The sequence below is a fragment of the Limulus polyphemus genome, unplaced genomic scaffold (genome assembly GCF_000517525.1).
Source record: "Limulus polyphemus unplaced genomic scaffold, Limulus_polyphemus-2.1.2 Scaffold250, whole genome shotgun sequence".
NCBI lineage: Eukaryota > Metazoa > Arthropoda > Merostomata > Xiphosura > Limulidae > Limulus > Limulus polyphemus.
In genome coordinates, this window is record NW_013665860.1 from 749,036 (window position 1) to 762,851 (window position 13,816).

General features: G+C 31.4%; 1 protein-coding gene and 2 long non-coding RNA genes across 3 annotated transcripts in view; 2 read left to right on the top strand and 1 right to left on the bottom strand.

Moving 5' to 3' along the window:
• LOC111085136 overlaps nucleotides 1-13,816 on the top strand; it is a 43,871-nt gene that overhangs the window by 15,256 nt on the left and 14,799 nt on the right. The window contains exon 2 of the long non-coding RNA XR_002609981.1: nucleotides 12,988-13,074. This is a non-coding gene — a long non-coding RNA (uncharacterized LOC111085136). The remainder of the gene's footprint in view (nucleotides 1-12,987; nucleotides 13,075-13,816) is intronic.
• Nucleotides 1-13,816, bottom strand: part of LOC106478800 (leucine-rich repeat neuronal protein 2-like) — a 35,554-nt gene that overhangs the window by 12,956 nt on the left and 8,782 nt on the right. The gene's annotated exons all lie outside the window — the stretch shown is intronic.
• Nucleotides 13,607-13,816, top strand: part of LOC111085137 — a 1,370-nt gene continuing 1,160 nt past the window's right edge. The window contains exon 1 of the long non-coding RNA XR_002609982.1: nucleotides 13,607-13,809. This is a non-coding gene — a long non-coding RNA (uncharacterized LOC111085137). The remainder of the gene's footprint in view (nucleotides 13,810-13,816) is intronic.

Consider the following 13,816-nt stretch of genomic DNA (forward strand, 5'->3'; position numbering starts at 1 on the left):
TTAGATCATTTAGTGAGTTGGGCAAATAAATGGCAAGTGGGTTTTAATTATAATAAATGCTAGATGATCCATGTGGGTTATCATAATTTGAATTATAAGTATAATTTGGATGGGAATAACCTTAACGGTGTCATGAAAGAAAGGGATCTTGGCGTAATAGTTGATCAGTATCTTAGGCCATTCAAGCAGTGTGCTGTTGCTAGAGGTAGGGCAAATAGGATTTTAGGTTGTATGTACAGAAATATTGCATACAAGTCTGAAGAGGTTATGATCTCATTGTATAGGTCACCAGTTTAGGCCATATTTTGAATATTGTGTTCAGTCTTGGGCTCCTTACCTTAGGAAGGATATTGAACTGTTGGAAAGGATTCAGAGAAGGGTTACTAGAATGGTTCCTGGGATGGAGGGGTTGTCATATGAGAAAAAATTAAAATCTCTCAGTTTGTTTTCTCTTTGAGAAAAGAACAATTAGAGGGGATCTGATTGAGGTGTTTAAGATTGTAAAGGGAATTGATAGTGTTGATGCATCATCTTTTTTCATATTTAACAGTGAGAATAGTAGGACTAGGGGACACAAATATAAATTTTGGCAAGGTAGGAGTTATCTTCAGACCCTTTTTTACTTTTCTAATAGGGTGGTTGGCCTTTGGAATGGGTTGCCTTCGGATGCTGTGGAGACAGTAAATTTAAGTGTGTTTAAGAAAAAGCTTTATAAGTATACGAATAATAAGGGCTGACTTTAAGATTTTTTTTTCATTTATTTATTTTAATTTACTTTAGAGCATGGAATAACTGAGATGGACCTATAGCTATATGCCATCTGCAAACTTCAATAGTTCATTAGTCATTCCAGAGTCACTATCATTAATATAAATCACAACCAGCAGAGAACCCAGCACAGAGCCCTGAGGCACACCACTTGTAACTGTGATCCAGTCAGATCTAACTCCATTTATTACTACTCCCTGCTTTCTACTCTCCAGCCAATTTTCTATCCAATTTATTAACATTCCCCCCACACCCACAGATTTAATTTTTGTAACAAGTCTTTTGTGAGGCACCTTATCAAATGTTTTCTAAAAATCAATGTAAACCAAATCTACAGTATTTCCTTCATCAACTCTTGTAGTAACATCCTCAAAGAATGTCAGAAGATTAGTTAAACAAGACTTTCCCTTAGTGAAACCATGCTGGCTCTTTGACACTATATCAAACTGCTTTAAGTGACTCTGCAATGCAACTTTAATCACAGTCTCCAAAACCTGTCCAATACTGATGTAAGACTAACTGGCCTATAATTACCTGGACAATATCACCTCTATTAAATATTGGACTAACATTAGACAACTTCCAATCTTCTAATACTCTTCCACTACTCAATGACCTATAAAAAATATTAGCTAGTGATTCACAAATAGTATCTATAAGTTTCTTTAAAACTCTAGGATAAAAGTTGTCTGGTCCAGGGGATTTATAAATTTTTAGGTTTCCCAACTTTTCTCTTACAAGTTCAGAACTTAAAATAATATATTTTACAACATTTTCCCCATACATTAAGTGTTCTGGTTGAGGCAGAATACTTGTATCTTCCTTCATAAAAATTGAAGAGAATATACAATTTAATAAGCTTACAATCCCATAATCTTCCAAGATCAGCTCCCCACTATCATATTTAAGAGGCCCAATCCCAATCCTGACATTTTGCTTACCCATCATATACCTAAAGAATTCATTACTGTTTGATTTAACTCCCTCAGCCAACCATCTTTCATATACAGTTTTTGCCCTTTAACTTCCTTTTTAACCAGCTCTTTTGATTTCCTATAGCCCTCCAAGTCCTTATTATTTGTAGTAAGTTTAAAAATATTAAATATATTATTTCTTATCCCTAATATGATCTCTTGAACTTATTCTAAATCATAATGGCTTTTTCTGCTCCATTGCCCATTTTTTCTGTAGGGAATATGTATGTTCTTTATACATATCAATTTTTTCCTAAATGTTCCCACATCTGTTCAATATTTCCTCCCTACTCTTTAGTCCAATCTACAGAAGTCAGATTATGTCTCATTTCATCAAAATTGGTTTTCCTGAAATTTGTAATCAGAGTACTATTCTTCTTCAATTCTACATGTAGTAAAATCCTACACCTAATAGTGAAATGGTCTCTTGTACTTAAATGCTCACCAAACACAACTCTGTCTATCATATTCACATCAAATGCTAATATTAAATCTAATATAGCTTCCTCTCTTGTAGGTTCCATCACTAGTTGGTGAATTAAAGTATCCAGAACAATTTATAAAAACCTATTCCCCTAACTGTTTAGGGGCTCAGGCGAATAAAACCTGGTTATGCCATAAAGCCCACAAAGTATCTTTAGGCTATATCTTTATTTAGTGATAAAAACCATAGTTTTTGGCTTTTCTTTGCAGATAGGTGCTTGATACATTAAGAACGACTGAATTAATAATTTGAGTAATAATTAATATGTATTTGTTACTTATAGATTTAATAGATATTTGTTGTTACTTTATTAACATTTTTACGCTCATAATGTGAGGTAAAAACGGCTGCTACCATGATTTTGTTTGGTTTATGAGCTCATTGCTGTCTTAATTTAGGATCTTCTTTTTAATAAATTATTGAAAATGTTAAAAAAGAGAGAGAGAGAAAGGGGGCCCGTGGTGGCTCTCAACGTTCCTGTTTTTAGTAAATTTAATAATGAGTTTAAAGACACATACATACGTGTAGTTCTCAACAGCATAGTGGTTAAACAACAGTTTTTGGTTTTTGTTTTGCATTGTATATAATATTTATGTGGAAAGTTAGTGTATAAAGAGTAGTGTAAATCTGTATGTTTATTGTATGTATATATATATATATGCACACACACACACCACAAATACGTATGCAACAAAACAGAGAACTCACATAGAAATATTAGATATATGGAGAACATAGGTGCTGTGTATCCTCTAAAACTTATTTTATTGTGTTTGGATTAAGGATTGTTTTTTTTTTTTTAAGTCTTTCTTGACTTATTAGAATAGAAGTGTATAATAGCTCTCTATAACAAGAAATACCTCCTTGTTCAGATAGAACTCTGGTTTGTGGATATATGGCTATAGCCCATTCATAACTTACCAACTGATTATATCTTTACATAAGTTTTAGGACAAACTGCAGGATAAAGCTTTATATAATTTTTGTGACATAATCACAATTCAAACCCAGTAATCAAGTTTTATAAAAGCTTTATAATCATTATAAGCTTTATAATCAAAGTTAAAACACCAGAGTCAAGCATTGTATAAGTTTTATGACATTATAATTACAATTAGAACCATAAGCATTACATTATAGTATAGAACATCATAATCACAATTAATACCACATGATTAAGTTTTATATAATCTTTATTGTAACTACATTTGATTATACATCTATAGTGTCTGGGTGTATTGAATTTATGTTTAATTAAACATTTAGTTTTTATGCACTGAAAGAACTTTGTTAAGTATGATTTCTGTACAAAATAATCTCTGGAGACATGAATACTACACTTGAATCTTTTGGTGTTTATACCCATATGTACAAGTTTATATGCATATCATGTGTGTACATATTTAAACAGTTCATTTTTGTCGTAATCAACATCATTACTGAAGAATTCCTCAACCCATTACGGAAACTGATCGTATTGGAACTCAACTGATATTGTTTGTTGATTTTAACATTAAAATGTCAGTTGAAAAGTGATTTGTAAACATATTGAATACAGTGCTGAAAGGAACAAAGTAATTTACCAAATATGACTAACCATAAGGTAAAAGTCAGTTTTCTCATTTTACTTTAAAGAAGCTTTAATATTACTTCACAGTTTGTAAAAGTATATATTCTTAATTTTTTTAATGCTTAGTAGAGTTTGAATTATTATAAGATATACTACCATAGATAAATATAACTTAATTTCCTTTTCCAGAGAAGTACTTTTGTTGTAACTTAATATTTTCCCTTTTATAGCACCTAAAGAGAGATAATAAAAAATATTGTTCTGAAAATAGAGGTTGAGTTTATTTATATATAATTTATTTTGCTAACTAAAGAAAAATGTTTATAATTTTTACACTGCTTGTAAAAAAAGACACGTTTATGTGTACAGATTTAATATTTTTAGCAGTGGATATTGCTGTGAACATTTCCATTGTTATTCAGTGAAATATTTCATGAATCACATTTTCCTTTGTATTTGTTATTAAATTGAACATATTTTGTTTTCACAAACTTCACACTTACACTATTTTTCTTTAACCATCATAAAATATCTGATCAAACAAATTGTTGAAAAAACATCATAGTTTACTAATCCTATTTATAAAAAAAGTTTTATAAAAATGTTATGTTGGAAAATGAGGTTATACTTAGGAGGGAAAGAAAATTACTTGATTTCCTTATATATACACACACACACGCTCTGCTGCCCTCCCCCCTCTTTTCTGGAAAACTAATAGTCAGCATTAAGTATGTGGAAATACAAGATAAACTGTTATGTTGCAGGTGTATGCTGTATGAGTTTGTATATATTTAGATGATCAAGGTCCATCCAAATAAGTTATGTATGTGTTTAAGTTTCTTTGGTTAATGTACACTGAAGTGTTTGGGAAAGGAAACCATGTCATCATCTGGTGAATATTTATGCAAGTTTTTTTGTGGATTGATACCATAGTCATGAATGAAACTATTGTAAAATGAGTCAAAGTACGTGTAAGCTCTCCTTATATCTTAAAGAACCCTGTGTAATATTTGGAGCACACTAGGATATAGAAGTACTGTTTAAATTCATGCAGATCTGTGTGTTATTTGCCATGTACTATATATAAATATATCCACTGTTTATCTTGTTTTAAGTGTTTGTCAACATTATTATTGTTGAGATAACCATATAATACTGTTCTGTTAACAGTGTATTAATAAATGAATTAGTAGCAGTATCACAATCTGTTTTAAGAACTCATGCAATAGTACAGAATCTAGTGATAAGAAATAGATCTGGAAACACTAATCAAATTTGATAATTTTTGTTATTCTTTGATAGATCATTGAAACTCAACAAAGCTAAATTAGTTAATATTTGTTTTAAACTGTAGGTGTTTTACTCTAGTATGTTAGAAATACTCAAACCTAATTTCTCATTGCAGTTCTCTCTGTCATTATTTTTTTAAGGCTCTGATGGTCAAATGCATTTTGTATGATCTTGTATGTTCATCTCAGAGGATGTAAAAAATTCTTTATACATTTAGTCAAGTAGTAAAAGTAGATCAGATAGTATGATGACCTCATTGGACTTGTGTGTCTTTAATTACTGGAAGCATTCTCCACATGTTAAAATCACAATTGTTAAAAAATTTAAACTCAGTAGATAATTTACATTAGTTAACAAGTTAAGAAATTTTCATAAAATGGGGTTAATTCATTTAAAATTTGTAGTACTAGTAAAACATTAACTGTATTTCTAAAGAGAGAGTGTCTGTGTGTACAAACAAAGGCTAGCAATTATAATTTAAGACACCTACCACTGTTCATTCTCATGTCATTCAGATACATCAAAGAACCTGAACAAAAGCACAAGTAATGATGGTTTAAGCTTTTGCAACATTTTAGACCTGTTGAGTCTAAATAATCTAGAAACAAACAAAAACATATTATCTAATGATTTTGTTAAAGGAACAAAGCATTGTTGTTATATCACTATAGAATATATGAAAGCTTAGACAATACTTAATTTAAACAGTGACCTACATTGTACTTTTTTATGGCATTGAAAATACTGTTCACACAATTTTAAAGCATAGAGAATTTTGTATATTCTTGACTCTACATTTATTTAACACAGTTGAGCTTTTTTTTTTTTGTAATGTGACATTGTTAATGATATTGTTTATGGTGTGAAATCTCTTCATATTCTTTGAACACATATTATGGTCCTTTGCCTATATTATACTTCTGTTGTGTCTGAAAAGTAAAATTGGTTTAAACTTCTACAGGGACCTAACCCTTCTAAAATTGTTCTTGGCAATTTGTTGCTATTTTGTTTTTAGCCATTTGTTGGCTGTTTTTAGATTTGTGTTAGCATAAAGTAAATAATGTTTTTATGGGATTCTATTTTGAAAAGTAAAAACTGAGTTGAGAAACATGATTACATCCATTAAAATAGGAGAATTTAAACCCTTAATTCTTAAGTCCCTCTCCCCAGTAAAAAGGTCTCAGCTACAGAGTTGAGTCAGAGAATATTATTGTAACCTAAACTACTGATTTCCAGGTGTCTGGAAGTTTTGTCTTGGAGCAGAGCTAACTAGAAGGTTAATCTAAACTGAAATACTGTAAACCAAATGTCAAAAAAGCTAATTTGTCCTAAAGGCACAAGAAGGATTAATATCCATATGCCAGGAATTTAATGTATTCTTAATGACCTCCAGGTCCCAGGAGAAAAATATAACAGGAAATTCATACGTGCAGCATTTTACTAGGATGACTACAACACCAGAAGGCACTAATAAAGATATATGTAAACACTTACAACTTTGAAAACAGTGATTGTTAGAAGCAGCCACCCAGATCTGTACATTCATATTAAAAGATATTGAGGACAATTTGTTCATTAATGTTCATATGCAAATATATGGTATGATCATTGTTTGCAGATATATGGGTATGATCATTGTTTGCAAATATATGGGTATGATCATTGTTTGCAAATATATGGATATGATCATTGTTTGCAAATATATGGATATGATCATTGTTTGCAGATATATGGGTATGATCATTGTTTGCAAATATATGGTATGATCATTGTTTGCAAATATATGGGTAAGATCATTGTTTGCAAATATATGGGTATGATTGTTGTTTGCAAATATATGGTATGATCATTGTTTGCAAATATATGGGTAAGATCATTGTTTGCAAATATATGGTATGATCATTGTTTGCCATAAAAATGAGAAAGTTGGTACTCGTGTGCATTTTTTTGTAACTGAATATTCAACTCCAAGTTTGTCCAGCCTGAAACTCTTCACAGTCCACACACTACTCAATAGACATAGTTGATTTGACCGTGTGCAAGATATTTTTTAGAAACCACGTCAAGAATTTAGATTTCTGGAGGACAGTTACCACTTCATAAGAACCACTACAATACAGTGTTGGTGAATCATATAGAATTCCCTATCATCCTTAACTTAATTAAAATCGTGTCATGTATTCTGAAAAATAAAAAAAAATATTTATTTTTTTACTAAAACACGGTGACTATTTATATAAGTTTTGTTTTTCGATTGTTTCTTTGTGGAAAAACAAAATTCCAAAAGACATTATTGGGTAAGCTAACATGCAGATACTTAAAACAGACGTGTTCTTATAGTGTAATTACAAAAGACTTATTGAAATAGAAAATTTTTCATCTTAATTGTGTTTTGATTTTTTAATCAAGTGCTTCATAACTACTATTATGTATTAAAGTACCTTTTAAAATAATCTAAATTTATTTTGTTTATTATAAGTTAACATTCTGTACTCAAACAACTGTATAGTAAAGAGTGTGAATTTAATAAACTGTATGTACTGTAAGCAACTTGCATAACACTTATTCAATCAAATGTTTTTGTTTTTTTAGTATTATTTAACATTGACAATATTATTGCATAATATTAACTGAATTTTTTTTTTACTGAAAATTGACTTTATAACAGAGTTACTTTCTCTATTTTCCCATGAATCATGATAAAAGTGGTACTTTAAAAAATATCTTCCTAAGCATTATTTACTGTAGCATGGAGAAGTTTTATTGGAGAAAGCAGTGTTTTGTTTGAAATATAGCAAAATGTTTCTAATGATAGCAGAGTCTTGTTTTGCAATATCATATTGCATGGCTGTGTTGTACTGAGACAAGGTAAAGTAAAAGGAAACTAGACTTTGTTCAGTTTCCTCAAAATTCAATTATGTCCGATAGTATGTTTTAACAGTTCCTGATATAATAGAGGGAGAGAGATATTTCAGTAATAACTGTCATATGAAATAAGATCAAATGTTTTGAGAATTTAATTAAGAAGTTCTATTAAAACTTGAATAGAATCATGAATTCCTCTATCAACAGGCAATATCTTTTTATTGATATACTTATTACTGAAACTTACTCAATTTTAGCTGATGTTGATAAATTATATGTATATACAGGGTAGGGTAAAAGTTTCTATACAATTGATGCTATATTAGGTTTTACATGGTTGGTACAGTTGGTAATAAAGAAAATATTACAAATAGAATGAAAACCAATTTAATTATTATTTGTTTCAAACTAATAGCTAGAAATTAAACTGTTATAAATGAAACAACTGTATAGTCCCTTTTGCACAACTCTGTACATGTATATATATGAATGTATAGAAAAATAAGTATTGGTTTCATACAGGTTTTGTTTTTAAATAATAACTGGTAATATGCAAGAGGGAATTAAGTAAAAATTGTTTTTATAAAGACATAGAAATGTCTCTTTACTCAAAATAAAAATTGAGTCTTATGTAATAGATAAATATAAACAAATGTGTAAAACAGAAAACGAGTAAAAAAGAAACTACAATATAGATGCAACTTCTTTTGTTAATATACATTTATAAAAAAAATTATGTACTTGATAATAAGCTGGAAATTAATATTTGTTATATTTAGGTTAAGTTATTTTGTTTGCAAGCATATATGTGTATTTAAAATAACTGTTTGGCTTAGAATTTTTTTGCACTGAAAAACAGATATAGTATGTAGAATTTACAGACAATCTATACAGATTTAGTAAAGTGTATGAGTATTTGATTGATAGTAAAGTTCAAATACTACTGTATATCATGGCTAAAGTGGCAGGTCTGTGAAGTTATATCAGTTAGGGTCTGTTATAACTGTTGTTATAATTGAGTATGAAAATATTTAGATTTGTTTACAAAGTATATTAATTTATATGTCCTTACTGGGACACAGCACACAGTAATTTCTTTTATATTTTTTTTTGAGAAATCTGTTTATGGTGGCAACTTGTATCTGCTGTCTTGGAACTGGTGAAACAGAATAATTATTTCTTATGGGAATTGACCTAGGGGCAGTGCTCAGTACTTTACTTAAAGCAAAAATCCATTCTTTTTTGATATACAACTTAACTGAAACTGTTTAAAAAATATGTTTATAAATGTCATTAATGCTCTATGTTAACCAGCAATTTTTTTAATGTGTTGTATGGGACATTTAATTTGAGAAGAAGCATAATATATTCAGATGTTTGTGTGGTATTGAAAATGTCCTTAAAAGTATGTTTTCCAAATTAAGGTGAAATTATGTCTTAATCTTTTGCATTTTTTCATTTCATTATATCTTGATCTCTCTGAAAGAATTAGTGAATAATGTTTAAAGTTAGTTATAAATTAATCTACATTCATTATACTTTCTAGTGTTTAGCAAATTAGCATTGAAACTGTATTATTTTCTTGTTTGTACACCTGAATAGTTCTGAAGATATATATGAAACAAGAAATCTTACACTACTGAGAAAATGATTGAAAATTATTTTCAGTAAATTTTGTGGTACTCAGTTAATTTTTTTTTTCCCTTTACTGAAGAGTAACTAATTATTAAGAAATTGTATCTTTCATCAAACAAAGAATGGTAGCAACATCAATATTAGGCATTATTATGACCATATGAAATGTATGGTTGCCATTTGACCCAATGACAACTTAGTGTGATTAATACAGAATGTGCATTTTTTTATCCATCTTCAATTTTTTTTGGAATAAAAGATTGTAAATGTTCAGAAAGTTTAGTAAAATTGCACTTGTTAGAAGATTTTGTATGCTTAATGCATGAAGAGGGTTTTAGGAAAGAAAAATCATTGTTTCATATGATTGTTACTATTACATAAAATAAGTAAATCCTGTAGATGCAGCTATATGTTTGTTCTTGAAATTCTTTTAATACATATTTCTAAACAAGGCTGATGACAAGAAAAATCTGTATTTTTAGAAAACTGTAAATAGGTAACTTAGCATACATCAGAAGATCATTGTTTGAGAATTCCAAACTGATTTCTTAAGAAGGTTATTTTTTGGCAAATTTTTGCCGTTATAATTTTAATTGTTGTCCAGCTTGACATATCATATCATTCAAATAAAGTGAAACAAAAAACAGTATCATATACCAGTATTGTTTCTAGTACATACGGCAGCTGAAAACAAAAACTGTTTGAAATGCAGCTGCTGGATACAGTATCAGAACATAAAGATGGGACTAGTTACGTAATATGGTTAACATACATTTTGAATAGTGGTTTCCAATGTTCTTACTGATGTCTATAGCAAAGGGTGTTTTTCATTATAGACAATGTATGTAAGAGTAAACACGTCCATTGAGTAATTCTTGCCGGAAATTATTCAGCAAAAAAATAAATAGATTCTTAGAGTTACTATCCTGTTTTTTGACCAGGTGGGAGGGAGTGGTGCATGATGCAGATGTATGAAACAAAAATCAAAGGCCCTAAACTTTATCATTTGTGTAGAGTAAAAGTAAAATTCAGAAATGCTACTTACCTCTCAGCACCACTAAGAGCTATTACCTTGCATAAAATTGCTAGGGAATTTCTTGCACATAAAACAGCCTTGAACAAATTCCTACCACTACGTGTGTATTGCATCAGTTTATGACAAAATTGTCACAGTGCTGTAGTCCGCCACAACTTGAAGTGCAACACAACCACCATCCCTGTGAGCACCAGCACATGATCATAGGCTCATTCTTTCCTTGGCACTGCTTGTGTTAAAGCATATTTTTTTAATTTCTTAAGTTGTGGCCCTTTTAAATTTCTTGATCTGCAACCTCTTCTGTCTTTCTTTTTTACTTGGGGTGCTTCTTCTTTGGCTTTTTTCCAGCTATTTCTTCATTTTTGTCTATCTTTAATATACTCCCTTGCTCTTTCTCTGCCCATCATCTCCTTCATCTGCCCTTCACTGAAGCTCTTCATGACATCCCCAATACTTTTGGTGGAGACACTTATTTTTTTTGCCACGCTAGTTTTTATTTTTTCATCTCCTGTCTTTACTTTGACCTGGTTTCTTTGTTCTTGGAATCTCCCAAGTCTTACATCCTCATCCCTTGTTATATCTGTGACCTCTCACCTACTTGCTTACAGACCTTGTTTTTGGGGGTGTTCCTGACTCCCAGGAATCCAAAGCGTAGGCTGCTTGCCAGCATTCTTCTATTATTTACTTGATTTTTCAATTATCTGGTACATGGGTACCTTTGTTTTCCATCCATTCTCGGGAGTCACATTAGACTACTCCTCTCCTGTTTCTTGTTCTTTCACTTCTGTTTATCATCTCTCCTCCCACACACCTATCTGTTGTGGCTTTTGGTGGTGATTCTTCTTTAGAACCAATTCCAGTCTCTAGTCCTATCAGTGCCCACCTCTCCTACTTTGCTCTCCTGGGTTCTTTCTTCTCCAGCAACCCTGGAATACTGCACATTATTTCTACAATAATACTTTGGAAGTATATCTCTATAATTAACATAATAATTATAATTTTTAAAAAAATGGACAGTACCAGACTTGCCCTTACACCTCGTTTGTGCTTGCTGTCTTTAGTCATAGTAGCCCATTACAACATCTTGTAGTGGGAACCCAATTCTAGATTATTGTGCCTGATGAAAGTGGTCCACGCACACTCTCCGGTGTTCTCCCTAACGTGTATTTCTCCTCTCTGTTCTATTAATGAAGCTTGGAAGAACATTAACTTTCATAGTCCCAAGCTGCTGAAGATGTTGGTATGGAGAACTTTCTCTAGGAGTGGTGCCTTCTCAGTAAGAGACTAGTTGAGCCTGTTCCTCTATGACATGTAGGGCTTTAGTGTTCCCTTTAAGTGTAGTACAGGATACCCCATTACAGTATCTCCCAAACAGTTCCCAGTGGACATGTCCATCTGGATGGGACTTGGATTTGCCTCTGGATGCAGGTGAGAACTCCTCCTCCCTCCACCTGACACTACTATATCTATCTCATTTAAGTATTTCACCAAGATGGAACAGCCTAACACCCTAACCACACATGTTCCACCAATCTTTGCAACACATTACCACTGGCTCTCAATTTACCCACTATCCTTTACTGTCAATCTCTCTGTGATATAAGTGTAATATATGAATCAATAAGTAATAACAAGTTGGGCAACAAGTATTCCTTGCTTGAGAAAGGTGTGGTCTCTCACCAGATGCCGCTCCACTAGACAATACCCTGGTCTCATAGAACCCACACCCCATGGGCATTTCCTTTCTCTTGCTGTTTCAGGTAGAAGCTAATCTTTGTAATTGATCAGTATTGACTCATCCATCATTTTCAATGTAGGATTCTAGCTGTTAGTGATGCAGAGAGGTAAACAGAATTTCTTACCTGAAAAATGTATTTCAGATAGATACATACCTCACTGTACCACCTTCATCCTCACTTTGGTGAATTTTCTTTGCTTCATCAAGAATGAGCCTATGATCATGTGTTAGTATTCAATGCTTATGGGATTATCATGCATGGATGTCATGTCACTCACCTTTTGATAGAGGTCCACAATATTATACCAATATGTCATAGTCTGGTACAATACACATAGACATGTTTAGGGGTGTGAGTTTATTCTAGGCTTGTGGCATGTGCAGGAAATTCCACCTCAGTTGTGCATGAAGTATTAGCTGTTAGTAGAGCAGAGAGGTAAGTATCTGTATGAAATGCACCAAAACTTTACTTACTAACACTTTTCTAATAATGACAATTTTTTCTTTATGTATGGTAATGTTTTATTATTATTATTCTTTTTTTTAAGTGTTATAATCTATTGGACTTGATTATATGTTAATTGTTTTTAGGCTGTTTCTTGAAGTGCTGACTTTCTCTATTTCTAGGTAACATTTCTCATATGTTATTCTTTAGGAGAGTTTAGTGAGGTCTTTGAAGATATTACTTCGTTAAGGCAGAGTTTGTCTTGAAAAGTAAGTCATGGTTTCTCTTACTTATCTTGATTCTCTAGTTAGATAAACAAATCTTTTTTTTTGGGGGGGGGGGTTCTCCTGTTATTTCTGCCTCTTGTTTATCAGTCAGCACACAATAGCTGTTTATAAATTTGAAATGTAAATGTTGTTGAAATGACCAAATATGCAATGCAAAAGATTATGAAGTTATGATTTGTGTATATTGAACTTTAATTCCTCTCCACGAACAGATTTACACTTTCCTTATATTGATGATAACAGTAATTATGCAATTAATAATTCACTCTGAGTTGTATTATTGTAAATATATCTGACCAGCAAGTTATATAGAACTATCTTGCAAATTGGCTATTTAATTTTTCATTTATTTTTTTAAAATGTAAATTTAATTAGTTTGTCAACTACACTCAGAAATATAATTTTTAACCTAAGAAGTTCTATAAATTTATCAGAAGTCACAGTCAGACACAAGTAGAAGTGCCAAGTAACATGGTAAGTAAGTGGTAGTAAAGCAATCAGACACACAGGTAGTAGTGCCAAGTAACATATAGTGGTGGTAAAGTAATCATACAGACACAGGTAGTAGTGCCAAGTAACATATAGTGGTGGTAAAGTAATCATACAGACACAGGTAGTAGTGCCAAGTAACATATAGTGGTGGTAAAGTAATCATACAGACACAGGTAGTAGTGCCAAGTAACATATAGTGGTGGTAAAGTAATCATACAGACACAGGTAGTAG